The following is a 25,739-nucleotide window of genomic DNA, read 5'->3' on the forward strand; positions in this document are numbered from 1 at the left end:
ATTAAGTACATTCTGGGATTATAAATACATGTCTCCATGCCTGGCTCCTCAACACAACTTCTGAATATCAAACTCAGGTCTTGGGGCTTACAGATCAGGCTCTGCCCTACCTGCCCCCCCCCCCTCCCCAGCCGATCTGTTGCCTCTCTGAAACAAGATCTTACTACATAGTAAGCTTACTACATAGTACATAAGCTTACTACATAGTAAGGAAGGGCTTCATAGTCCTTGTTGTCAGAGAACTCGTTAGACACCCTATGCTGGCCTTGAACTTGTGATGATGTGCCTACCTTTGACTACAAAGTGCTGGGGTTTCATCACAACTAGCAGAAAAACCACAATTCTGATTAGTCATGGTTTTAAAGATGGAGCGAGTGGCTGGAAAACTAACTCGATTTCACCACCGTCCTCTTTTCTCGTTTATAGTATAAGGTTTAGGTAGCCTCATCTGCAGCCCACAATAGAAGCCCCTTGCATTGTGTTGAACCACCTGAATTCAGATTGCAGGGTCTAGAAGTTGATGCCACACCATCAGTTACTAGAGAGACTACTGATGTTTATAGACTCATGTTGTTCATGTTGACATGCCTGTTGCTCTAACAAAGGATCAGTCAAGTGATCCATTTAATTTGCAAAGACCCTAGGACTCTACTCCGTGCTCTCAGACACTTTGATATTCCCTGTGAGAGAAAAATGTAAGAGTGCAAACTCTAGTATTTCCTGATTGAAGGGATACATCTGGATTTACCTATCAATCAACTGAAGGAAAGAGCAAAAAGAAATGTCACAATGTGAACCTACTCATCTTGGCTTGCTCTTTGTGTCATTTACATACCGACCTAGGACCCTTATCTATAGACTCTTTTCTTGGTTTGCATGGAAAATAAGAACCTGACCAAGAAGAGGAAAGCTAGAGACAATCAGAAAAAAAAAAAAAAAAAACAAAACTAAGAAACACACATCTGTACTTGGAATATTCAGAAATTATTTTTTAAAAAACATATCAAAGTATCTTTTTAGGAACGTAAAACGCTTTAATTTTTTTTCTTTTGCTAAATACCACCTCCTAACCGCTACCATCACTTCAAGGAGAAGCCATAAAGAAAGCTTAAACTTAGTGGTTGTAGCAAAGCATGCAACTCGAGAAAAAGACTCCGAAGTCTTTCTTACTTTTCTTAAATCTGAACTGTCATGTACTAACAGGAAACCGAGTGCATAGCCAGGACCTCCAGGCCTACACCCGTGAGCTGACTTTCCAGGTTAAGGCTCTAGAGGAAAAGAGAAACTTGTTCCTTCTTATCCTATTAATATTCAACTCACAGTACAAATTCCACAGTACAACCTTTCAAAGACCCCAGTAAGCACAGAGATAAACAAGGCAGGAGGAAGGGGGTTGTATGGTTAATTTCCTTTACAAATAGTGACACGGAGTTATTAGCATACTGGAGCTCATCTGACAAGGGCAGGAGATGAAAAACCAACAGGACAGATGTTAGCAACAAACAGCAGTCAAGTCTAGAGATGCTTCTGGCATTGGAGCCCAGCACAGTCTAACCAGGTCTACTCCACAGTTAAAGGTAAGAGGCAAGGAAAGTCACCGGCCTCAGCCCACTCCCAGAACAACCCAAGCCTTCACTATCTCTGTAATAAGAAAGCATGTTTACTGACATCCAGTGACACCCAAAGAACTCTCATGTGAATTACCAGCTGCCACTAAACACTCAACAACTGGAAGGTGTCCTACAACGAGATTTATTTAATATAATTTCATTGTGTAATTTTTAAAGTAGGCCACATGATCTGAAGTGAATATTATTGTTCTAACTTCCAAAGAAAGGAAGGGCATGTAAAATATGGGAGCAACCATCTTGGAATTAGATCCAGGCATTCTTTATAATTAGGTGGCCAGAAAATGAATCGACATACTCGAAATACATTTAAAAACATTCAGCAAGCTCTAGGTTATCAGTAATGGTTGAAAACAATCCATGTGGTGTTTTCTTTAATTATTGTTCTTTAATGAGGATGACCAAAAATATCTATGGCCTCTGTAGTTCCCTCCCTCCCTCCCTCCCTCCCTCCCTCCTTCCCTTTCTTCCAACCTAACTATTGCCCTTGTGGCTCAGGTTTATTTCTTTTGATTGGGGGTAGCAGTTTTATTTGAGACGGGATCTCATTCTACCAATTCTTCTCCAACTCTTGACTCTATTAATCCTCCTGCCTCAGCCTCTTGAATATCTAGAACTATCAGAATGGGCTATTATAACCAGGTGGCAATTTTAATCATAAGAAACAAACCTGCATCCTCCTGAAACTTTGACAAGGATCGTTTGAGCTCTGAAACATCAGTTAGCACTTTGGAATCATACAATTCCCCATGGTCCTTATAAGTTGTCAAACCATTATCAGGTTTCCAGGTTCAGTATGTGTCAAAGAAACCAGTAAATTTTCAATTACTGTTTGCCTAATGACATTCCCTGGGGTTTTTGGTTTTGATTTATTTCGTTTTATTTCTTTAATATTACCTTGCTTTCTTCTAATTTGTCTTTATAAAAGTATACTTCAGAAACATCAGTATAAAATTGTATGGGTGGTTTTGGTTGCTGGGACCTTAGTTAACAAATGAACACTTTACATCTGCAGAGGGTAGGGGATGGAGAGTCTGGAGTTCTGTGTGCCAGGAACTAGACATAGGGCCTCAAGTGAGTCTCTTAAATACCTTGGGTGTCAGATTGCTCCTCAATTAAAGAAAAGCATGGCAATAGTCTACTACTCACAACGCCCACATTTTATGATTCTATGACACTTGGGATGTAGAAAGTCATACAATATGAATGTTTTTTAAAAATGTAATTCATTGGGAAGGTGGATTAATAAAGTCTGGATTTTAGTTATTGGTGCCACTAACCAACTGAATGGCTAAGCAAAATTAAATCTTTTCTGAATCAGAATGGAGAATATAGAACTTAAATCAAAGTTTTAAAAGCTCAGAGATATCAGGCAACCTTACACAATCTCAATCTCAATATTTTCATCTAAGTTATGAGAATGCTTGACTAAATCATCTCTGACCTCTTTGCTCTACATTTTGGTGCCTTGATATCAAGTTTGAGGATACATTTTGGGACTCACTTCTTGGCCTTTTGGCAAAAATCAAGTGTAGAATTGTTTGGGGATGAATGAGATGGTTCGGTGAGGAAAGGTGCCTTTGCTTGGTGGTGCAAGCTCAAATACATGACATCAATCTTTGCAACCAATAGGATGTGGTTTAAATTGGGAGTGTCCTCTGTGATATTATCTTTTGACACTTGGTCCCCAGCTGGTGCTGCTGTTTTGGAGGAGGATATGGAACTTTGGAAAGTCTAGCCTTGTTAGAGAAAGGCACTGGGAGTAAGTAGGCTTTGAGAATATATGGCCTCACTTGACTTCTGGTTTTTACTGCTTCCTGTGTGAGGATGAATAAGTGATCAGCCAGCTTCCTCTTACTGTCACCATGCTTTTTCTAACATTCACCATGCCTTCCTAACCCATAATAAACACCATCCCTCTGAACATGTAAGCTAAAATAAACATTTGTCTTTCTGCAGTTGCTTTTGGTCATAGGTTTTATTACATCAACACAAAAGTAGTTAATTTACCATGTAAAGGTAGAAGGAGAACTGAATTTACAAAGTTGCCCTTTGACCACAATACATGGTTCCCACATAGACACCATATAATACACACACACACACACACACACAGAGAGAGAGACAGAGAGACAGAGAGAGAGAGAGAGAGACAGAGAGACAGAGACAGAGAGACAGAGAGAGGCAAAGACAGACAGAGACAGACAAAGATACAGACAGAGAGACTGAGACAGAGACAGAGACCAAGTCAGAAACAAACAGAGACAGAGGATAGTAATAACAAGAGTAGTATTAGTAATGAAAAAGGAGGTGGAGCAGGAGAAGGATGAAGGAGGAGAGGAGGAGAAGGAGGAGGAGAATGAGGAAGAGGAAGAGGAGGAAAAGGAGGAAGAGAAAGAGGAGAAGGAGGAGGAGAAGGAGAGGAAGAAAAAGTAGTAGTTGGCCATTTCCACTTTCAGAAGAATGATCAAAAGTTGATTAATTATCAGCAGATAACTTTTTGATTTATTAGTCTGTGACTTTTCAAATAACATTGTCCAGGAGTTCCCTGGCAGGAAAAGCAAAGGTTGCCAATGAGACACCTCACTCAGTTATCGTTTCAGTAAATATTCATGGGTTTTTCACTACTTTCTCGATGATGACTAAATCTTTGACTGAAGAATCTTGCACTTTAAAAAACAAGACAGTCGCCTTCTTTGTGCTTCTTTGCCTATAAAACTGTGACCATAGATACTTACCTCCATTATGGAAGGGCTTTGAAGATTTATGACATCTGCAAGGTGGATTGAGGTCCTGGATGGAAGGCGCTCCATCTGTTGCACAGTGTAATTAACATTATGAGTTTACCAAAAGAAACATAGGAGTCATTGTTAAAGTGCATGGTGGAGGATGTCTCAGCCTTTAGTCATAAGACACCTCGTATGCAGAGGAAGGTAATAATTTATAGAAGCTTCTAAAAGTAATTTGGATATGAAAAGAGTTTCTTGTTTTTAAACTCAGCCAAGTCTTTTCATTAATTAGAAGAGTAGCCTTCATAATGTACTCAACGCACTATTTTCCTTAATAAGACAAAAACAAGTGTCACACTAAAAATAAGCGATGGAGCTCGTGAAATTTAGAAAAGATGACATTCATACAAATTAGGCAAACTATGTTTTAGGAAACCGTAGTTCTGCAAGTTTCTGTTCCTTTGGCTGGAGAGAAGCTCTCTGTGCCATCTTCTTCATGTAGTTTAGTTGACTGTGGCAATGTTAGGGCAAGGGGACACCCACTCCCAGGATCTAAGCCTGCCTGAATTACAACTAATCTCAGTACCTCTCTCAGAGTCAGGCAAAGTCCTTGGCAAAGACCTAAAGATCGAAAAAAATAAATGATCATCGACCAGTTCCTCCTTATAGCTTAGGTCAAAGAGTGATCCACACATCAAGGAACTTAGTGAACCCTTGACACTGCATCTGCCTCTGGGGATGCTGGTGTGCCTAACAGGGACAGCCATTATTTTGACATGAAGAATAGAACCCCCATAAGCCTTAGTTGATATGCTTATGCCTCCACTTCCAAGAGGACTGTACAATACAAAGAAAATAGCTGTTCTTATTCTAGACATGTAATTTTCAGGGCTGAGGGAGAGTTCTAGTATTAGAGACACAAATAGACAAAGAAAACAATTAGCAGTGTAAAGGATTAAAAAAAAAAAAAAACAAACTAGCAGTGTAATACACACCTGTAATCCCAACACTAAAGAGACTGAAACATCCTATCTTAACAAAATAAAGGGCTAGAGAGGTGGCTCACTGGGTAAGAGCATTTGCTGTTCAAATATGGAAATCTGAGTATGAATCCAGCACACATGTAAAACACCAGATACAACTGTGTGTGCCTATAACGCTGGCACCGTGTCAGGTGGACACAGAAAGCTTACTGGAGCTTGGTGGCTACTGATGACCAGCCTCGTTCTAGGTTCAGTGAAAGACTGTTCCAAGGGCATTAAGCAGAGAGTGATAGTCCTGACTATCTGATGTGTCCCTCTAGTCTATTCCCAGGTACAAACACTAGCACAAACATGTATGATTCCACCTTGCACACATACAACACACATAGACACACACAAACACACACACAAAAATTCCCCACAGCCACAAAAAAGTATAACAGATAAATTTTGAGTAATTAAACAATCTTTATTTAACAAAGTATTTTTTCAGAAGCAGAGTTTGAAGTAATAAAAAAGGTGAAAATAATAAAATGAAAATTAGTAAAATTTGTTTATTAGTTTTTATCATGTTTCTGAAATTGTTCTATTTAGTAAAATAATGTGTGTGTTTCCAGTCTCTGTAAAATTATTTCAATGGGGGTCTGGGAGAAGAAGGAAACAATGAAAGAGTAACTCTCAAACCTGTAGGACAGTAAAACTTTTGTATATGATTTTAATAGTAGACATAGGACATACCTTTGTCAAACCCCACAGTAGCAGGCAACTTGGCGAGACATGATGTAAACAACAGACTCTAGTTAATAAGCTACCATTGTGCAATTGTACCAAACTATAAAACGACATGAATTTAATGGGAGAAGTTACTGGACTTGCTTAGTTTTTCAAGAAACTAAAAAATAAGTTAATAAAAAAAAAATTAAAATCATTATCTCTCTAGAAATTAACAGAAAAACCTGTATGCTACTTGAAATATACATCCAATTTAATTAAAAAAAAAAAAAAAAAAAGCTAAAAGAAAATTTATTTAAAATACACTTATATACCTTACCACAGAAACAAGAGTGAAAAATCAAGCCTTGATCTTCCTTTTTTTTTTTCCTAGGTGCATATGAAGAAGCAAAGAGCTCTTGGTTTATTCTGAACCAAAAGAGGAATTGTAGTTTTAATGAAAATATCAGGGATGGTCACCATAAAGTTTATATCTCTATCCCTCAATCCCAAGTAAAATGTAAAATATTTTAGATCATATAAGACATCTATATTTTGGCCATCTATCTAGTTATGATGTCACAAAAGGAAGAGAATACAGCTAGCTAATCCAACAACAGAATCTGTAAGATAGACAATGTTTTCCTACTTCTCATTCTGGGAATGTCATGAAACATAACAGCATTTTCACAGCAAAGTGGCAGTGATGTCCTCTAGAATGAGTGTTCGAGGCAGAGGGGTAAGGTGACACTCACCACTGATGGAAGGCCCTTTCATCCTGAGTCACCGCAGCAGCCATTCACATAAGTTGTAAAAGCCAAGACCGACTACAAAACAGAAATTGTGTTGAAACTTGGACTGCCAGAGTCCCAAACCTGAAAAGCTTGTACTGGCTGTATTCATTTGGAGAAAGACACCTTCAAGGTCTTTTTCCAGATAGGACTGGCTTTGGAGCTTGAGGAGTGACATGACAGAGTCACTCCGATGTGAGCAACCCATAAAAAAATGAAGAAATTTCCTAAGTATAACTGGCAACGTGTCCAGAGGTGACTTCCTCTTTTATACTCAGAAGCAAGTCTTTAGTTACCAACCACTGTGACACATCTTCCTGGGTCACTGGCACACGTGCTCCATGCTTCGTTTCTTGACAGTGATTTGGAGAGAACACCATCCATGGTGTTCTCTACAGCTCTACCCATGCTTCCCCCTCTCACCCCCACCACCACCATCTCAGCCTCTCTGGTTCTACCAGTGACACCATTGATCTACCCATTTTTCCTTATAAATAAAATGGAATGATGTTTAATAGGACCCCTCCCCAAAAGAAAGTGCCTTTTGAAAAGATTGTATAACTAAGTGTCACTGTCCCTGTTCTTGTTGTATAAAAAAAGAAAACCAGTGAATCTGAGTGAGGAGCTGAGCTACCTGAGGTCATGTAGTAGGTGAGAAACTGTGGCCATCACAGCGCCATGCCATTAATCATGATGTCACACTGTTCCTGCCAGGCCCCTGTCTTTAAAGAGCTTCTTCTATATTGTTTTACAGTGGTTTCTGACCAATATCTCACATGGCCTTGGTGTGAGCTACACTTAATTTCGACATTCTTCATTCAGTTCTTTAGTCTTTATACTCATCCACCCTCCCCTTCACCCACACACTTAACAACACAGTCAACAAACAAGTGTTGAATTTCATAATGTAAACTAGATTCCTGTCAAGGCTCTGAGATGATGCAAATAATAAAAGATATGCAGTCTCTGGTCTCAGGTGATTTACAGGTTAGCTAGGAAAATAAACAAATACCAATCACATAAATAACTATCTATGTAAAACCTTCCTTCGTATTGCAAAGGAACACGTAAGTGTGTGAGAAGTTGAAAAGGGAATGAAATCACCTGATAGTGCTACATTGGGAGGTGACCAGCGGAACTATAAGTCTCTTGTTCATCTATCTACCTATTTATATCTATCTATCTATCTATTTATCTATCTATCTATTTATCTATCTATCTATTTATCTATCTATCTATGGATTTAAATTGGGTCTAGATGCTCCCCATAGAGCTGAAAACTGCCAGTCTTATATGTCACCTTATGAGGACAACACTCCCTATTCTTTTTTAAAGATGAAATTAGCTAATCTAGGAAAGTCACTGTAGTGCTGATATGATATGTCGAAGGTCACGCTCCCAGTGATAACTTCTAAAGGCCCTCTTCTCATGTCAAAGGTGGTATCAAGCCCACCAGCATCTGGAGACTTTTGTTCCTTACTGGGGGAAATGTGAGGCCCATTGGGGTAGGAAAACTCATGGATCAATGTTTCATGTCTCAGTCAGCTGCCTTTATGAGGGGTCATTCCTCACCGTGATCTTTGGCTATGTTGCCAACAAAAAGATGTGACATTATGGTCTATTCCAGATCCACCAACTAGCCCATAACTAGAAAAAAGTCCCAGAGGAAAAGCACAGTGACTCACCTTAGTGCTGGTGGCCTGAGGCCACCTTTTGTAAGAACTTCATGGAAGATCTTCATAGTTATCTCTTGGCCTTGGGCCACCTAATGAGATAGTCTTTATTAGAGCCATAAAAGACAGATGTAACCAAAATGATATTGATCAGCCAACAAGTAAAATGTGCCCCAGGCACTAGTGGAAGGTAGCAGCAATTTAATTCTTATGCCCCTCTTTGAGTGTCTCCATAATTACACCCATTTTACAGGTTTACCCATGGGGTACACGTAAATCTGTACTGTAACATTTCTGTAGTCACAACATGATCCTCACTTCCTAACCAAGACTTATGTAGCCTTTGTAACCATGTCTAAAACTCATAACCATAGTACAGTTAGATGTCATATCAACTAAAAAGTTTTCCACTTCAAATGTATTCAATGTCTGGAATAGATGGGCACAGATACTCTCATATAAGATACTAAAACTTATGGTTCAGGTTTTTCTGGACTTTGTTTTATGACTAGTATGAAGTACATGTTGGCCTACATAAATTTTTCTAGTTACTAAAATATGTTAGCAAAAATGTTTTATAAATATTAAATCAGAGATTATGCCTCTCAATAATATGTTTCTTCCTGCAACTCCTCCCAAGGCAAGCTAGCCAGGGAGGTATTGAATATCTCCTTCCCTGACTGTCTGTTTCCTTCCTGTACCTTCTGTTTCACTCCCCTACTTTTCTCATTTGTCCTGCCTTTGTGCTTTTCTTGTTGCTAGACCCTTCACCCACTCTGGGTGGGTGGGATGTATGTTACTCAAATACATCCTATGTGTAATATATATATTCTGTTAGTTTGAATGGAAGAAAGTTCTGATCTACCTGGCTTGTCAGGTTTTTATCTTTTCTTTAATTAGGAAATAATTCAAATATATACAAATAATACAGAATAATATCATTGGCATTCATTTGCCCATAGGTCAGACTTATCATGCGCTAATATCTTTCCATTTTCCACAAATGTCTTTTAAAGAAGAGACCTTCACAGCCCAGTTGAGTTCCCTACCTTTATCCTGTCTTCTTCCCTAGGAAGGAAGACTATTCTTCCATTTAATGTTCTTTAGGGGTTTGGGTTTTGTTTCTTAAAGATTATGTATGTTGGCTAGTGAGTTACATGTATGTGAGTGCAGGGCCAAGGATGCCAGAGACATCTGGTTCCCTGGGCATGAGGTAACAGATAACTGTGACCCAGCTGACACCAGTGCTGGAACTGAACTCTGACCCATACACAGTCATAACTGCTTAGCCCACCCTTCAGTCCCCATTTCTCACTCTTCTATTGCATATGTACTTACTCATAAATATAAATTAGAATTAGATGACCTCAAATGCCGTGTGTATTATTTTATCTGTTCTACTCAACACACTAATTTCTGGCACCCAGTCTGGAGAGAACACGTAGAACCAGTTAGATCATTTATGCTCTTCTTTCCATTATGTGAACATACCATAATTTACTGACTCATTGAGGATTAAGCAAACTTGAGTAGACAAACATACATCTATGCACTTCTAATCAAACAGCACTCCCAAGAAATTCCCTCTCAAATACTTCCTTGCATAAAAGATCCTCCCTCAAGGGTGACTGCCTGGTTCTAGCTAACTAATAAGTAAATAAATAAATAAAGGAAATTTACAAGTTATATCAGTGACTAAGATACAGAATATGTAAGAAATTTCCAGACATATACTAGAGATGCAGATGATCCAATAAAATTGATAAATTATAGAGTCAATAAAATTATAGAGTCATCTGGATAAAAATGAATGTTAAGTGGCTGTTAAATATTAAAAATTTGTTCAACCAGTAGTCATCTAAAGGAATTGAAATAAAAACAAACAAATCCCAAAGCAAATATATATATATATATATATATATATGCACATACACACAGACCCAGATCCAGACACACACACACACACACACACACACACACACATTTATATCAACTCGACCAAAGTTAAAAAGCCGAAGAAACAGGATACCAGGGCAGGGCTTAAGGGACTCTCCTATGCAAGGATGAGGAAGTGACTTTCTCTCCCTGGACCATGGTAATTTCACACATAAATAAGCGTGATCTGTAGGAATCATTTAAGACCCAGTAGTTCCATGATGTCTTTCCATTTGTTTAAACATGATTTTGCCAGAAGTGCATTTGGAGATGTGAAAAGAAAAAAAAAAAAGACAAATTATTTGTCTCATTCATTAAGTAGGGCTCTGCGAGGAGAGGCATAACTTCTTTTGTTGTACATCTTTGTGTTTCTTTCTCATAAAATATTGATGTATGATGAAGTAATTATTAAGTCACGTCCTAAAATAACTTCTGGAAAAATTAAAATATGAACTCCTGAAGGGGCAATCATGTCCACAGGAATACATGCTATGATATGGCATAGAAAGGAGATGATGGGAGGTGTTGTTACTAAGGTGACTAACTCAAAGGCCTCCTTAAAAGCAACAACAACAAAAAGCAGTCCCATTTAAAGAGTCTTGCAGGTGGAGAAGCACCTTCCAGGCATAAGCAATCATCACCAGAAAAAAGCAACAGGCTGTATGAAGGGGATCCTGGGGTACAAGAGAGTTTGAACAACCTAAAGGAGACTCAGTTGCCGAAACAAAGATGGTGAGGATAAAGAGATAGAGGGTACAGGTAAAGACTCCAGGAATACACAGGCTTTGTAAGTAATACACATGGGTTTAGATTTTATCCTTAGAGCAAGCAGAAGCCATGAATAGCTTGAAGGAGAATGGAGAGTAGAATCATAGCTCAGGATTTCCCTCTCTAAGACTGAAGGCCAGACATTAGGATCTTCAGACATCTTCAGAGATGGAGCTGAGTTGTGTGCCCGGTATCCAAAGCAGATATAGTAAAACCAACAGATGGAGAGACTTGGGAGAGGGAGGCTCTGAGGGAAGAGGAGGTATCTTTTAGGTATCTGACTTAAACAACGTGATGGAATGATCCTACCCACATAGCCAGTAACAGGTCACAGAGCAGAGAGAAGTGTGAATCTTGTGACCCTGTTGTGCAGCTTGAGTGTGAGGCATCTGAGAGGTAGCTGATTGCAGATGCAGTTGGATAAAAGACATTGATATCCTAAGAGCAGTACTGCCTCTCCGGATTTGGGCTTGAGAACCACAGGGCGTTGAAACTACACTAGTAAACAAGCCTATCTAGCTAGAACATCTACAGTGAGACTTGAGGGTAAAGGAGAGTGAGAAGTTGTCAGAGTGGTAGGAGAGAAAACAGCAGAGAGCAGTTGTACATGCAGGAACACACACGTACACACACACATACACAGTGGAGCAAGGGGGAGTACGTGTATGTATAAACATGAACGCAATAAGCAACAGTATTGACAGTCCTCCATGAAGTTTCCACCCCTTAATACACACTTCTGTTTTCCTTAAAGTTTGATCTCAACACTGATGGCTTTTCAGAAAAGTCTCATGATGGTTCATAGAATTGGTCTCTCCTAGCATTGGATGACTGTATGGTTAGACCTGGGTACTGTGCTGGTCTCTGGAGAATCTGCTCAAAATTTTGGCATCTACCTGTCTAGGTCACTTGTGGCTTCACCATGCTTGTTTCTCATGTCTGCTCTGCCTTCATACAGGAGGCATGCACCAACCAACTCACTGTGTAGTTAGTACCAAGCAAGAGCTGCCAGGTGACACCTTGTGAGGGAGAAGAAAAGCTTCCTTCTTAAGGTCAGTGGAAACTTTGACAACGTAGAATGCAACAGTGCACTGTGGAATTTAGCCAAACGTGGGGCTATCCCTCTGATTTTAGAAGAAAAAAAAAATAGAGCAACTAAAAATTGTTCTGGGATCTGGCACCAGATTGTCTTGTGCGTTGCCATCCTCCAGAGACTATGTGTGCGCTGTCAGCTCTGAACTCCCTCCAAAGAAAGGGGGGCATGAGAAAATTATTGCCTGCTTCCAACTCCTCCCCAAAACCCACAAACTCTCAAACTGGTGCCATTTATACTCTGATAATTTAACCATCTACTTAGTTTCCAAGCCCATAAATCACTGTTCAATTAAAAATTTAATATAAAAAAAAAAAGTCTGGGTTTTCTGGGTCACCTTCCCAGCAGAGATTCCACAAATGACAGAGATGACGACTGCAGACACCCTCTCATAAGTGTGACTTGGTGAGGTCACCTGAAAGAGAATACCATCAAAGCAAGAAAAGATGGCGGTCCGGTAGAAAATGATTTCCCCCGGGACAAGGGGGAAATCATAGTCCTCTGTCTCCTGTAAATATTTCCGGGAGTAAGAGGAAAGAGTGGAGAGAACAGTGACGGCCATCAAAACATTGTCGCCTTAAAAGATTAAGAGAAAGAAACTCACAAGCTCTGTGTGCAGAAAGTTTCAGTCATGTTTTCAAATCACTCCTGAGATGAGGCGTTGAAAGGTCCATGGGCCAGGGATTTGTGCATAATCGGATCATTCAAAAACATACAAATGGCTGCCAGAGCAAAGTACAATGTTCACTTTTGAAATCACAAAAAAAGCTTTGTTTTCAGTAGGCTGGACTGACTAAAGCTTAGTTTCAGTGAAGCATGTTTTTGCTTTGGGTGTCATTATTTAGTTTGGCATCTCGCACCAAAGGAACCTTTTTCTTACTTCAACTGTTGTTTTTCTTGTTTCTGCTATAATTGTGAGAGTGAGGCAAGATCCTGATGCTACATATTTGAATGAGAACTGGGCCCCTGTTTACCTTTGATTCTGATAAAGCCAGTGAGGGAGCATGGGGTCTCCATTACCTGCCAGGACTTGAAAAGCTGCTAGTTGTAGGTCTTGTCTCTTCAGCAATCTGGAAAATCAAGTTTAGCTGGTTTGATCAAAGACCTTGGGAGTCAGTTGAGAGCACTTTGTATGCAATAACTATAGATACTGTATACATCGGCCAGCCAAAGGCCAAAAAGCTAATAGCTCTGGGAGAGATAAAGGATTATGTCTGTTGTGCTTGCAAATACCAAAGGATGGAATTAGCCATTTTAATATGACGGCTAAGGTTTGTACTGATTAGACATTCAGACAAACAAAATACTCCAGATCTTGGAGACTTAAATCCTGACAATTAAAAAAAAAAAAAAAAAATCTTGCTTCTGTCTGTCAGCCTACTGGAATTCAGTATGGAGCCAGGGAATAAAACCCACACTTCCATTGATGAGCGAATAGTTTTAGATAGCTATAGAGAGAGATTGCTTTTTTTCCCCTGTTTTTCTTTTCTTTCTTTCTTTTTCTTTTCTTTCTTTCTTTCTTTCTTTCTTTCTTTCTTTCTTTCTTTCTTTTTCATCCCATTTCAAATGAAACTTCTTGCTACAACACCGGTACAGACAAGACGATTCTGATTGAGACTGATGTGGTAGAACCTAGCGCACATTCTTTCTTGGACGTCCTACTTTTAGGCAAGTCAGTCATGCAAGAAAAACTACACTCTTTTGCCAAGACATGAATCCCTAAGTCAGAACACCGTATGTTTCAACATGAGGAATTAGAACAACTAAAACTGAGAAAGATTGGTCAGGTCATTTGTACCTGATCTTATGAAACTACTGGGTCTCATTTCAAGGCGAATTTCTCATTGCAAGGCTTATGGGGTTTGTTTGTTTGTTTGTTTGTTTGTTTTTTCTCCTGTGATTTTATTTTTATTTATTTTGCTGAAAGAGCAGATGAGATTTTTTTTTTTTAACCTCAGGGCGGGGCAGGTAATAGTTGGTAAACTACCTGCTATTGAAGAATGCAGACCCGAGTTCAGATCCTTGACATTGAGGTTTAAAAAAGCAGTCAAGGCTGCACCAGGAATTCCAGCTCTGGGGAGGCAGAGAACGGGAGGAGACTGGAGCCCAGCAGTCAACCAATCTAGCCAAGTTTCAGGTTCAGAGAGAGAAGATGTCTCAGAACAAGGTAGAGCAGTAGAGGGGAGAGAGCATGTGGATGACTGCCTTTGGCTTCCACATGGAGGCACAGGCCCTTGCCCACTCGTTGTTCACATACATGCATGCAACACACACACACACACACACACACACACACACACACACACACAGAGCAGTATCTTCCTTGATATAACTGCAAGCTAACCACCTGAACTTTTAGCTTGTATTTTTGACAACTCACTATTAAATCATACCCTAGAACGTTAACCTTTTGTCGCCTGAATGTTTGTAAAGATTGTTGTATTTAACTGCAAGAAAGATTATTAAATTCTTAAGATGTACACTGATTTTAGTTATTACTTAAAATCCCTGTGAAACAACCATTAAGAGGAACTTAAAATACACAGATGCACACACACATGAGAGAGAGAGAGAGAGAGAGAGAGAGAGAGAGAGAGAGAGAGAGAGAGAGAGAGAAGCACAGTGACCTGGTATTAAACTAAATTACAGGTCCAGAGGTGACATATGTAAACGAATCTGCCAGTACAAGTCTCTGAATGCTGTACTTTGTACACAGTAATGGCCAATGTGGTATTCGAGTTTTGTACTAATTAAAAACTACGTTGTTGCTAAGAATCGGTGTATTAAAGCCATCCGTTTTTATTAAGCACGTTCCTGAGAGTTAGAAAGATGAGAGGTGGCTCTCAGGTTTCAGGCAACTATTATTAGGTTCTCAAAGTATTTTCTTAATGACTCGAGTTTTTCTAAGGGAACCCTTGGCGTTCATGTCGAGTAAACAAGGTCTGATTCTGTTCTCCAAGGCCATCTCGGGTCTTTCTTCTTTCTGTGTTGGTTTTCCTTCCCTCTCCACCAAATTTCACTTCTCAGAATCGGGACCTGAAGCAAAGTTAAACATCATAAAGAAATTTGCTCAGGATAAACGAACTTTTATGGACTGAAAAGCATTTTTTTTTACAGTGTAATCTACATTTTTGTAAGGCCTTGTGGAAAATCCCCAGTGATTGAATGGCACTTAAAGACCTAAGGCCACCAAGCTTTCAAAACTCCTAGGGGACAAAGGGGAAGGAAACTATGGTTTCCCACTGTAGTCCCTAGAACAAAAGATTGCTTTTAGGGACCTCGTGATCCTGGCCCTCATTGGCATTTAGCGCTCAGTTCACACTAGCCAGCAGTGAGCAGTGACAGCCCCCACCAGCTGCCTACAGCCCCCTCAAACTCTCCTTCCCATTACTCCCAACACCGGGTCACATCCTCAGTGTCTCAATCTTCCCTGAGTCTTGCCCAATGACCCAGATTTTTTTTTCTTTTTTGTTGTTTTCTTGAGAGTTAGCTTATTTCTTAAGGGTCGATGAGGGAAGGAAACATACACATGTTCAGGTTTCAGAGAGGTCCAGAAGAGGGTATCAGAGCTTTCGTAGCTGGGGTTTCAGAGAGTTGTGAGCCACTGACTAAGAGTCCTGGGAACCAACTCAGCACAGAGCCCGCTGTCCAACTCCAGGGGATTTGTGTGTGTGTGTGTGTGTGTGTGTGTGTGTGTGTGTGTGTGTGTTTGCTTGCTTTGTTTTTTGCACACTGCTTTCACTTCTTGAGCCTCATTTTTCTAAACACTACCTTCATCAAACATTCTAATAAGCCCAAGACTTCACCAGCCATTTTCCTTCCTTTAGCCTGACATGGCTGAAACACAAAAAGCCCCTTGTCCATCCATATCCCACCAGTACCCGATCCCAACCCACAGCCACAGAGCTGCCCCTTCCCTTGGTTTTGCTCACCACGAGGTATATGACTGAGAGAAAACTCACTGCCAAGCTTTGTGATTTGTACCTTAATGAGTTTTCTTGAGTTATTGAAAATGAAGTGAAATTAGGGTTGACTTGTTACAATTGCCTGTTTCCCTAATAGCATAGGCCTCTCTCCCTAATAGAGAGGTGTGGGGGAAATGTGTTCCTCTTACTAACTCCAACCTACACTGCAGTATCTTGGGGAATAGGGAGGCTCCTGCCTAATTTCTCCATCCCCTCTTACTCCCAGCCCCCTTACCCAGAGGAACCCAACATGTTCTACTGCACTCTCGGTCTGCAGAACTCAAATGGGAAAAAAGCCAATGAAACCTCAATGGTCACACTGAGACACCAAATGGCAGTAGTAACCTTCTATCTTCTTTTTTTTCTTTAGGAAAAAAAAAATCTTTCCTAAACAGTTTGGTCAGTATAAGTGGCTGCAAAGAATTCTCTGTTTTCTCTTAAGATGATCACTAAGCCCTGAGGCTTGACAGTTTGTTCTTCTTGTCTTTTTACCTCCTCGACACCAACTGTCTTCTTCCACTTTATTGTTTACAGAGCAACCAGCAGCTTGAGCTCAGGGTACAGGAGCTGACTCCTCTCTCCCTCCTGGTTTCTTCCCTCCTGGATTGGCTTTCAGTCAGAAGCCATTTGTTGGTTCTTACGTGAGCAGCCTCCTTCTGTGAACATCTCTAACTTGTATCGCTCTTCATACCACACACACACCACCTAAGCATTCGATCTTCTTAACACACTAATGTCCTAGGTGTGGTGGTGCTGAGGCAGGCTAAGTGGTGAGAGCTTGTTAGAAAATAAAGCAAAAAACAAAGACAAAGGTGGGGGTGCGGTGGGGTGGTAAAAGCTACAGTTATTTAAAGAAGGTTTTCTTTATGTTAGTAATAGTTTCTATTATGTTACAAATTTCTTCAATAAACATGATGAACCTAACACCAAACGACATACTTTAGTGTGGTTTGAGCATAAATTTCTATTAATAAGATTATTAAAGGCTTATGTATATAACTAGACCTGAATCTAAAGTTAACCAATGATTCTCTAACCGGGAATAGCGGGATTGCTTATAATCTCAGCATTTATGAGGTGGAGGCAGAGGGATTAAGAAGTAAAAGCTCTCTCTGGCCACATAGTGAGTTTGAGAACAGTCTGAGCTACAAATATTTTTTAAAGCCTGCCTCAAAAAAAAAAAAAAAAAAAGTGATTATCTTAGAGACTTTGGAAACTTCCCATGGACTAAACAAAGTCTAATTTCCCCTGTTTAAACTGTGTCTAACTGTAGCCACTTCTAGTTCAAGTTTCCGACTTAATCCACATTGTTACAGACGAGGATTGCTGGCTACTCCACTCTATCTAATATAAACGTGCAAACAGGGGGTCCACTGTGAAGCCTATCTTCCAGACAATAGCCTGACATGCTCTCAGCAAGATGTGGTCCAGTGCCCTGAGTGGAGGGATCTTTGCTTCAGAGACTGTGTGAGAGGTCTTTACCTGTAAGTTTGGAGATGTATCTTGCAGCTGACTGAAAGGAGAGGAGAAAAGACCCTAGAGGCCATTTGAGTCATAGAGAAGGGGACAGGATCAAGGCAGAAGCCCGGTCGGTCACCAAACTGTCAATACCCCGTGTTGGTCACATCTTCCTCAAGGCTTCCCTGGCCTTGAGACTAGGAGCCTCAGACCCAAAATGTTGTATTCAATCTATCTCCTTATACAGATTCATTTCTAACCTTCCCCTCCCATGACTCCATGTGGGGAATGTGTTCAGAATAGAGTCCTCATGCAGCATATGGGAGTTCAAGTCCCTAGCACTGCTGGGAAACTGAGATCGGATTGTTTGGTAAAGTGGTTGCTTTGTAACACGGTGACATTTCAGTCTTCAGAACCCATGTTAACAAAGCCTAGGGCAGAAACGTGTGTTTGTAATCTCAGCACATGGAGCCCGGCACATCCATGGGCTCATCCACCAGCCACCCTGGCAATAATTAGCCAGACCCAGGTCGTCTGGCCTCTAGACATGAATGCACCACATATGTTGGTGTATCATACAGAGAGAGAGAGAGAGAGAGAGAGAGAGAGAGAGAGAGAGAGAATGATTAACTAAACTATGACAGTGAGATATCTTTCATCTTCTTGTGACTCTTCTTGGAAAGCCCTCTGTTTGCTCTCTGCCTATGTAAGTTCTACTCCTCACTCACTCCCAGCTGCCTTCCTGACACCTCTGGGTGCAATAAAGGGCACTTACTTACCTTTATACCTTACAGCTCCTGTCTCAGCCAGACATAGCAGGCTTAGATGTCCTTATCCCTTCTCCCCCGTCAGACCACAAATGTCTTGAGAACAGGCCCCACATCTTACCAGTTTACAGCAACAATATCACTGGCATGGTTTTATGCACTGCAGAAAAGTTTAAGCCATTCAAAACGCTGTAACTGATAACCATATTTCCACAAATTGAGTACCCCATGGTTCAGTCTACTGAATTGATTTGAATAAGTGGCTACTGAATTTTTTAAAAAGTTAATTTTTTCTTCATAATTATAGCTAAGCTGATCCAGGTGAGTGCTCTTAAATTCTTATTGTTTCCAAGTCTCGACTTGTTAATGAATCATTGGTAGATTTCCTGACAGACTTTTTTAAATTACTAGGATTTAATAGTGGAAGAACATGATCTAGGTGCTTCACTTAACTGTCAGAGTAGTTCCTTGGTTTGATAATATATACAGAAAGGCACTCCATCATTCTTCCTTTGCAAGGGAAATAACTTCAGTTTTAGAGTGAGATGTTTCCTTTTGCCTCTGACGCCTTTAAGTTTTTTTAAAAAGGTCTTATTCTCACACAAGGTAGAAAAATTGTATTGTAGATAAATGCATCTTATATTGCATTAATTGCATGCCCCACCTAAAATAAAATGTCTATGATCTCTAGTTATACACTGAGAAGTTTAAGGCCATTGTAATAATAGTGTTCCTGTGAAGCCATGGCTGATGGAAAATAAATGAAATCTTAAGAAAATTGTATTTACCTTATTTCCTTGATAGAAATGGAAGAGACTAGGTTTTCTCATTTTTGTTTTGTTTTTTGTTGTACCAGGTTTTTTTTTTTTTCTTGAACCAGTGGGGTAGTTTCTGTCACTAAAACTCTACATTACCCTTGATATAAGTTGTTTGTTGTTCCCAAGCCTCTTACAAAATGCATGATTCTCACAGTTGATCCCAATTTCCCTTAGATCAGCCCTATGCCAGTGCCTGGCTGATATTCATCTTCACAGTTGATTGTACAGCCATTGCTTTTTAGGGTGCAAAGCAAAACTCACACGTGACTAATTCCAAACAGAAATGAAACCAAAAAAATTAATAAACAACTTCCTCCTAATCTGCACTTTGATTAAAATATAGACTTTAGATTGGAAATACTCTCTCTGTTTCTAAACTTTTAAGGGTTGTTCTGTTCATTGTTCACTAAATTATGGTCAAGTCAAAAATCTCATTGCTTTCTTGTTTGTTCATTTGTTTTGGTTGTTGTGTTTTCTTTTGTCTTTTGAAACATGACCTTGCTATAGCTCAGGCTGGCTTCAAACTTGTTTGAAGCTCTTATCAGGTTTGAGTCTTTAAAATTGTGGCTGGAGGTTTGTTCCTCAGTCTCTCAAGTGCTAAGAGTGTAAGGTATGTGCTACTACATCCCAGCACAGTTGACAGAACCCTTGATCCAATTTGCTTTTAGATATGTGGTTATTTGGTTTGCTTTTGTGGTTACAATATAAGTAAGTTTCTCATTATAATAACTATTTTGGGGCGCTGGTGAGAGAGGCCAATGGATAAAGTGCTTGGCTACCATGTAAGTCTGAAGATCTGACTTCAGAAGTAACTCCACAAAGTTGGCCTCTGACCTCCAACCATGTGTCATGGCAATAAATTTAAAATCTTTGTCTGTTTGTTTTGTGGCTTTCACTGTGTAGTCCTGGAACTTACTCTGTAGATCAGGCTGGCCTTGTACTCAGAGATCTGATGGCTTCAACTCCCTCAAGTGCTGAGATTAAAGGCATGCACCACCACTGCCTGGCTAACTTAAAAATTATTTAAAGTATCTTCCATTGTACAGAGGAGAAATGTTTCTGTTTTCTGGAGAAATCTACCAAATTTGAAAGCTCATGGATTTTGGTAACAGAAAATGGTCACTATGTCTTAGAAAACATTGCTTCAGTCACATATAACCTCGTCTAGTAGATCAAGAGCAACTTTTGTCAGAAATCCCAAAATGGTGTCTACCATTATTATTTTATTGGCATCACTCCTAATACATCAGTGTGGGATCCCATAGCTCCAAAGGAGACAGGCTTGGCCTTTGAACCACATCACTTACCTAAGAAGCATATAGAATATTCTTCCCTAATGTGCTCATAGCAAGATTCATTGAAAGAAGTATAAGAGAGGCAAAGTTCTTGAAAAAGTTCTCTGAAAAATCATTACAATCATATCAAATAAAGACCAATTGGCTAAGGTACAGAAAAGAAAGCTAGAGAGCTGAAAGAAGAACGCAAAAACGCCAACTTTGGGGAACTAATCCTAATCCTCTGCATTGTACAACCAAGGAAAAGAACAGAGGAGCAGTGGAGAGAACCCAGTGAGGAGCAAGAATGAGAACTTGAGTTGAGTGTGGGGAATATGAGCTAGGACCAAGAAGAGCAGCCCGAGGTGGTGGGGCAATAGCATTGTCTTTTTAAGTGGGGTTTGCATCCATCTTCTGTGCTTCCTCTGAGCTTGATGTTTGGGTTTGCGCTAAGAGCCAGGGGAGAGGCTTTGAGCAATCCAAACCTTCACTCATGAGATTAGCATGTGCAAACCATAGAGTACTTTGAAAATGCAAGAAAGCCGGGTGAAGCGTAAGTGCCTATGATCACAGCACAGGAGAGACCAGCCTAAGACTGGGGATTCAAGGGGATCTTTGGCTACACAGAGAGTTTGAGATGAACCTTCAAATGCAAGACGTCACAGTTTCCTTAGCAGCATTATTCATAATCATGTTAAAGCATTTTCTTGTTTAAAACATTCCAGAGAATTCTCCTCACATTTATGAATAAATAAAATATAAACTTATCGTGATCGATGCACCGTTTCCAAACCTACCTACTGTCTAGTTCCAGCTCTTTGTTGCTCACTTTTCTTGGGGAGCACTGGCCTCATTCCTCCCCACCACACACACACACACACACACACACACACACAGAGAGAGAGAGAGTTCCAAGTTCTCTAGGACCACTTTATCTTTCCGTTTCTTCTCTGTCTGACCTTCACCTTCTTCTCCCTTCTCCTCTCTAGCTCATTCAAAAGATCCTTGAATTTCAACTCGAACATGTCAAAAAGGGTTCATTCACCCCACCTCCTCTCTTACTCACAACAGGATACCACTCCTCCAAGATGTATCATGTTGGGTTTGCCCCCCAGCATCTGCCCTCATCTGAAATTACTTCACTTACTGATTTGTCTCTAGCTCACTGATTGACTCCTGCACCAATATTTCTCTCCTGCATCATTGTCGTTTCCACTGAGAAACAGAACAGGAGCGTCTTGACCCTATCTGTCTCTCAGCAGCTGTTTCAGTTGCTGCCGAGAGTTTTGACAGGGCTTCTTTCCTTTCCAGCTTTATTTTCTGAGTTGCTGTTCTCTATTGAACTTACTCCAATCAGGTCTATGCTAACTTTGTCTCACTGTGAAAAAAAAAATGCCCCAAAGAAGAACATAAAAGGGCGGTGTGGGTAGAAGGTTTCAGAAGTGTAGCACATGCTTAGTTGACCATACTGTTTTAGGGAAGCTGCAAGGCAGAAGATTATGGTCCAGCAGACTAAGGAAGTCCAGGAAGTAAAAAGAAACAAACACAAACACACACACACACACACACACACACACACACACACACACACACAAAGAAACAGTAAAAAGTAAAAGACCTGGGTGCCAGAGCACACTACCATCAGCCTAATTTTGTTTCACTAGCTCTCAGCTTCTTCAAAAGTTACACCACCTCCCAAACAGTGAGGACCTAAGCCCTCAACATATGAGGTTTAGGAGACACTTGAAATCAAATTAAAATAGGGTCCCTGTCTCTACTACTCTTATTGGTATCCTCAGTGACCGCTCCTATAGCTAACTCTCAGCTGCCATCTGCTTTTGAAGTACCATTTAACAAACCTGATCATCTCGCTGTCCTTAGTATGTTTATTTCCCTTGGCTCTCGGGACTTGATTTCCTGTGGGTTCTCCTATAACCTCATAGGGTGCTTTTGAGCAGGTCTTTTCTATTTTAAAGATCAAGAGACCAAATTTAGTCCTTATGTTTCTCCTAATCTACACTTCTCCTATCACCTTATTTAGTCCTATAGCTTTAATATCGCCTACGTGCTAATAACTTCTCAATTGTTATCAGCTCAAAAATAAGTCTACTCTACTTGAATGTTTCAAGGCAACACAAGCTACATAACAAACTACCCAAAAAAGAGTGGCTTAAAATGACAATTGTATCATTATAGGCCACAAATATGAATAAACTAGACGCTCCACCAAGGGATGCCCATGGATATATTTACCTGATAATGTGTAGGGCATTTTAGAAGAGGATCAAGATGGCTGCCTTCCCTCACACATTTAAAGACCTAGTTACATAATATGCAGAGCCCACGGTAAGGTGGGAAGATTAAGAAACTTTGTGAGTATCTAGATTAGTTTGGCCTATAAGGTTGTCTGTGCGAGAGTGTCTTGATTGTATTAATTGATGTAGAAAAACTTAGCCAACTGAGCTGTAGATCTTGGACTATGTACATACAGAGAGCATGTACTTAGCAAGTACTAAGAAGCATGTATGTGTCCATTTCTGTTTGAGCTTGACTGTGGATGTGATGTGACTAGCTGTTTCAACTTCCTGTAGCTTTGACTTTTGCAATGATGGACTCTAACCTGGCCTGTGAGCTACAGTGAACCCTCTCTTTTTTACATTAGTTGTTTTGTTTGTTTGTTTGTTTGTTTTTGTTTTGGAGTGTTTTTTATTGTTTGTTTAGGGTTTTTTTTTTTTTTTTTTTTTTTTTTTTTGTCAGATTATTTTTTCACAACAAAAAGAAAGTCAGGAGATCCCTTGTTCAAGTCACTAAAAGTTTCAAGAACTCAATGTGGTCGGCCTTTTTTATGCAGCTGCAGGGCTATATTTCCTGGATCATATTCTGTAGAATCATGGAGTAGGCAAGTTAAAATGTAAACTCCTAGCCCTATTCCAGGACCAAATCGGGACCTCTAATATTTCTCTATGGAATCAACATTACTTACATGCTTCAAGATAGAGTTTGAAACTGACATTTTGGTGTCCAAACATGTCTTCTACTTCTACATACCTTCCCTTCTTTTTCTAATTTCAAAGGCTTGATTTGGCCAATTATCATCCTTAAGTTAAAATTTAAGACTTGATGAGTTATTAATGTCTATTGATACCAGTTAGTGTCCCTAAAATAAACTGGGAGGTAGCCTGAAAGCGTGACAGGAGATAATATTTTAAGAAGGAGGCCATTCTGACACTCACTTATTTGCTTCCTGTGAATCAAAGAAGTAATGTTTACTTTTGGTGTTTCAAAACATTACTCACTGGTTTATTTTGTTAAAACATATACAGTGAATGCCTGCTATGAGTGAAGAATAGAATTATTCCCCTTTATGATAATTACCTAGGAAGCACTGGATTAGAATCCTAAGGATTTGCGGAGGGGGGAGGCAGGGGGATGGGTCTTGAGATAGGGTTGCTCTGTGTAACCCTGTCTCTCCTAGGACTCACTTCGTAGACCAGGAAGGCACCTGCCTCTGTCTTCTGAGTGCTAGGCCTACAGATGTGTGCCACCCCTACCACCAAGCTTAGTCCTGAGGATCTTGAGTATAGCAAGTACCAAGATGAAGATGAAGCTAACTACAAAATGTCTTTAAATTTTGCTTACAATTAAACTCAGAATTTTTGTAAATTTGTATCCTACATCATATGTATATTTTTATAAATAGAAAACAACATTTAAGTTATTGTGTATTGTTGGAAGGCAGAAGGCTCCTCCCAAAACACACTTTATTGTTTGTATGACGATAATATACCTTTCTTACTCTTCAATTTTGTGTGACTATTTGATTGGGCACTAATCAATGGTTCATAAAGCCTTTCTAGAGTGTTTTTCAAACAATTCTCTAGACCTATTCCACTTCAGTTGATGTCATCCAAAATGTTATGCCGACCTTGGAAGGCATATATTGTCAATGACAGAGCCACAGCATAGAGGGAACTTGAGTGATCCTTGAATGGTCATATGAAGGAAAACTATAAGCTAGTTTCTCTATTCGTGAGAAAAAACTTCTCTATGACTGTACCACTATGTACCATGGTGTTTGTTATAACATCACTCTTTACCTCAATATTATAGATATTTCTCTCCTCCTATAAATCCTTGATAAATCAGTGGTCAGCCAAAAAAGGTATAGCTGTTCCATAGCTTCACACAACCACTGGCCTATCCAGTAAAGGCTTTTTCCACAGATAAACTCTCTCCAAGAAGTATGGTAGCTCACCATTATGCCTGCCTGGTACTCACGTAAGGTACGAACCACTTTTACTTACACAATTACAGTATTAGAGCAGCAATATTCGTTGTGTCCTAAATCAGGAAACCATGAGCAGTCAACCCAATGAAGCCGACAACTCTACAATGCCCTGCTGCTGCAGCCACTAGGTGCCAGATGTCAGATCCCCTCCTCATGCAAAATATTCCTTGTCTAGAAGATAATCCAGGCTCTGTCCCCAACAACACAGTTGCTTCTCTATCTGTGGGGTTTGGTTTGGTTTGGTTTGGTTTGGTTTGGTTTGGTTTGGTTTTTTGAGAGGAAGGGGGTGTGATCATTCAGACAGTTAATAGTGTCGTGGTCTACTCTGAAACAGATTTTTAAATATACTAAAGGTCTTAAAAAGCACTTGGCTCTCTCTATTATTTTATGTCACCTTATATCAGAAACATACGGTACTGAGGCAAAGGATGACTGACATGTCACAAATCACAGGGCTGCAAGCAGAATTTGCCCTGGAACTCAAGGGTTCCTGAAATAATCCTCACGCTGATCATGAACGGGGTCTGAATTTGTGCATGGAAACATCTCCCTGAACATCAATTGTCACGGAAATGCAAACCTAGAAGTGACCTCACCATCTTCTTCTCAGTCCTGGAATTCTGTAATGGAAAAAAAATACAGTTTGGGTCCTATTGTTTTTTGAGGCCACAGAACCCTGCTGAACTGTGAGGCACAGTGGATGTGGCTCTCCTGTCAGAAGGTGAGCCAGTGCATGGCAGGTTTCCTGAAACGCAGTCTATGCTCCTAAACCACTATTGCTATCAATTCTGCCTTCGCTTGTATTTGTCTTTCTTAAACATCCTGGGTTTCTCTTCCCATTCCTTACTAGGAAGGGTT

General features: G+C 40.0%; 1 long non-coding RNA gene across 2 annotated transcripts in view; it reads right to left on the reverse strand.

Moving 5' to 3' along the window:
- LOC143441660 (uncharacterized) overlaps positions 1–13,028 on the reverse strand; it is a 30,251-nt gene extending 17,223 nt beyond the window's left edge. Inside the window, exons 1-3 of one of the 2 annotated variants that reach the window (XR_013109236.1) lie at positions 12,916–13,028; positions 8,528–8,607; positions 6,807–6,878 (exon numbers count right to left, since the gene is read on the reverse strand). This is a non-coding gene — a long non-coding RNA (uncharacterized LOC143441660). Of the gene's footprint in view, positions 1–6,038; positions 6,879–8,527; positions 8,608–12,915 lie in introns of those variants that run through there. The other variant, XR_013109235.1, reaches the window with a different exon arrangement.
- Positions 13,029–25,739: the final 12,711 nt, after the last annotated feature.

This window comes from Arvicanthis niloticus, chromosome 3, assembly GCF_011762505.2.
Source record: "Arvicanthis niloticus isolate mArvNil1 chromosome 3, mArvNil1.pat.X, whole genome shotgun sequence".
NCBI lineage: Eukaryota > Metazoa > Chordata > Mammalia > Rodentia > Muridae > Arvicanthis > Arvicanthis niloticus.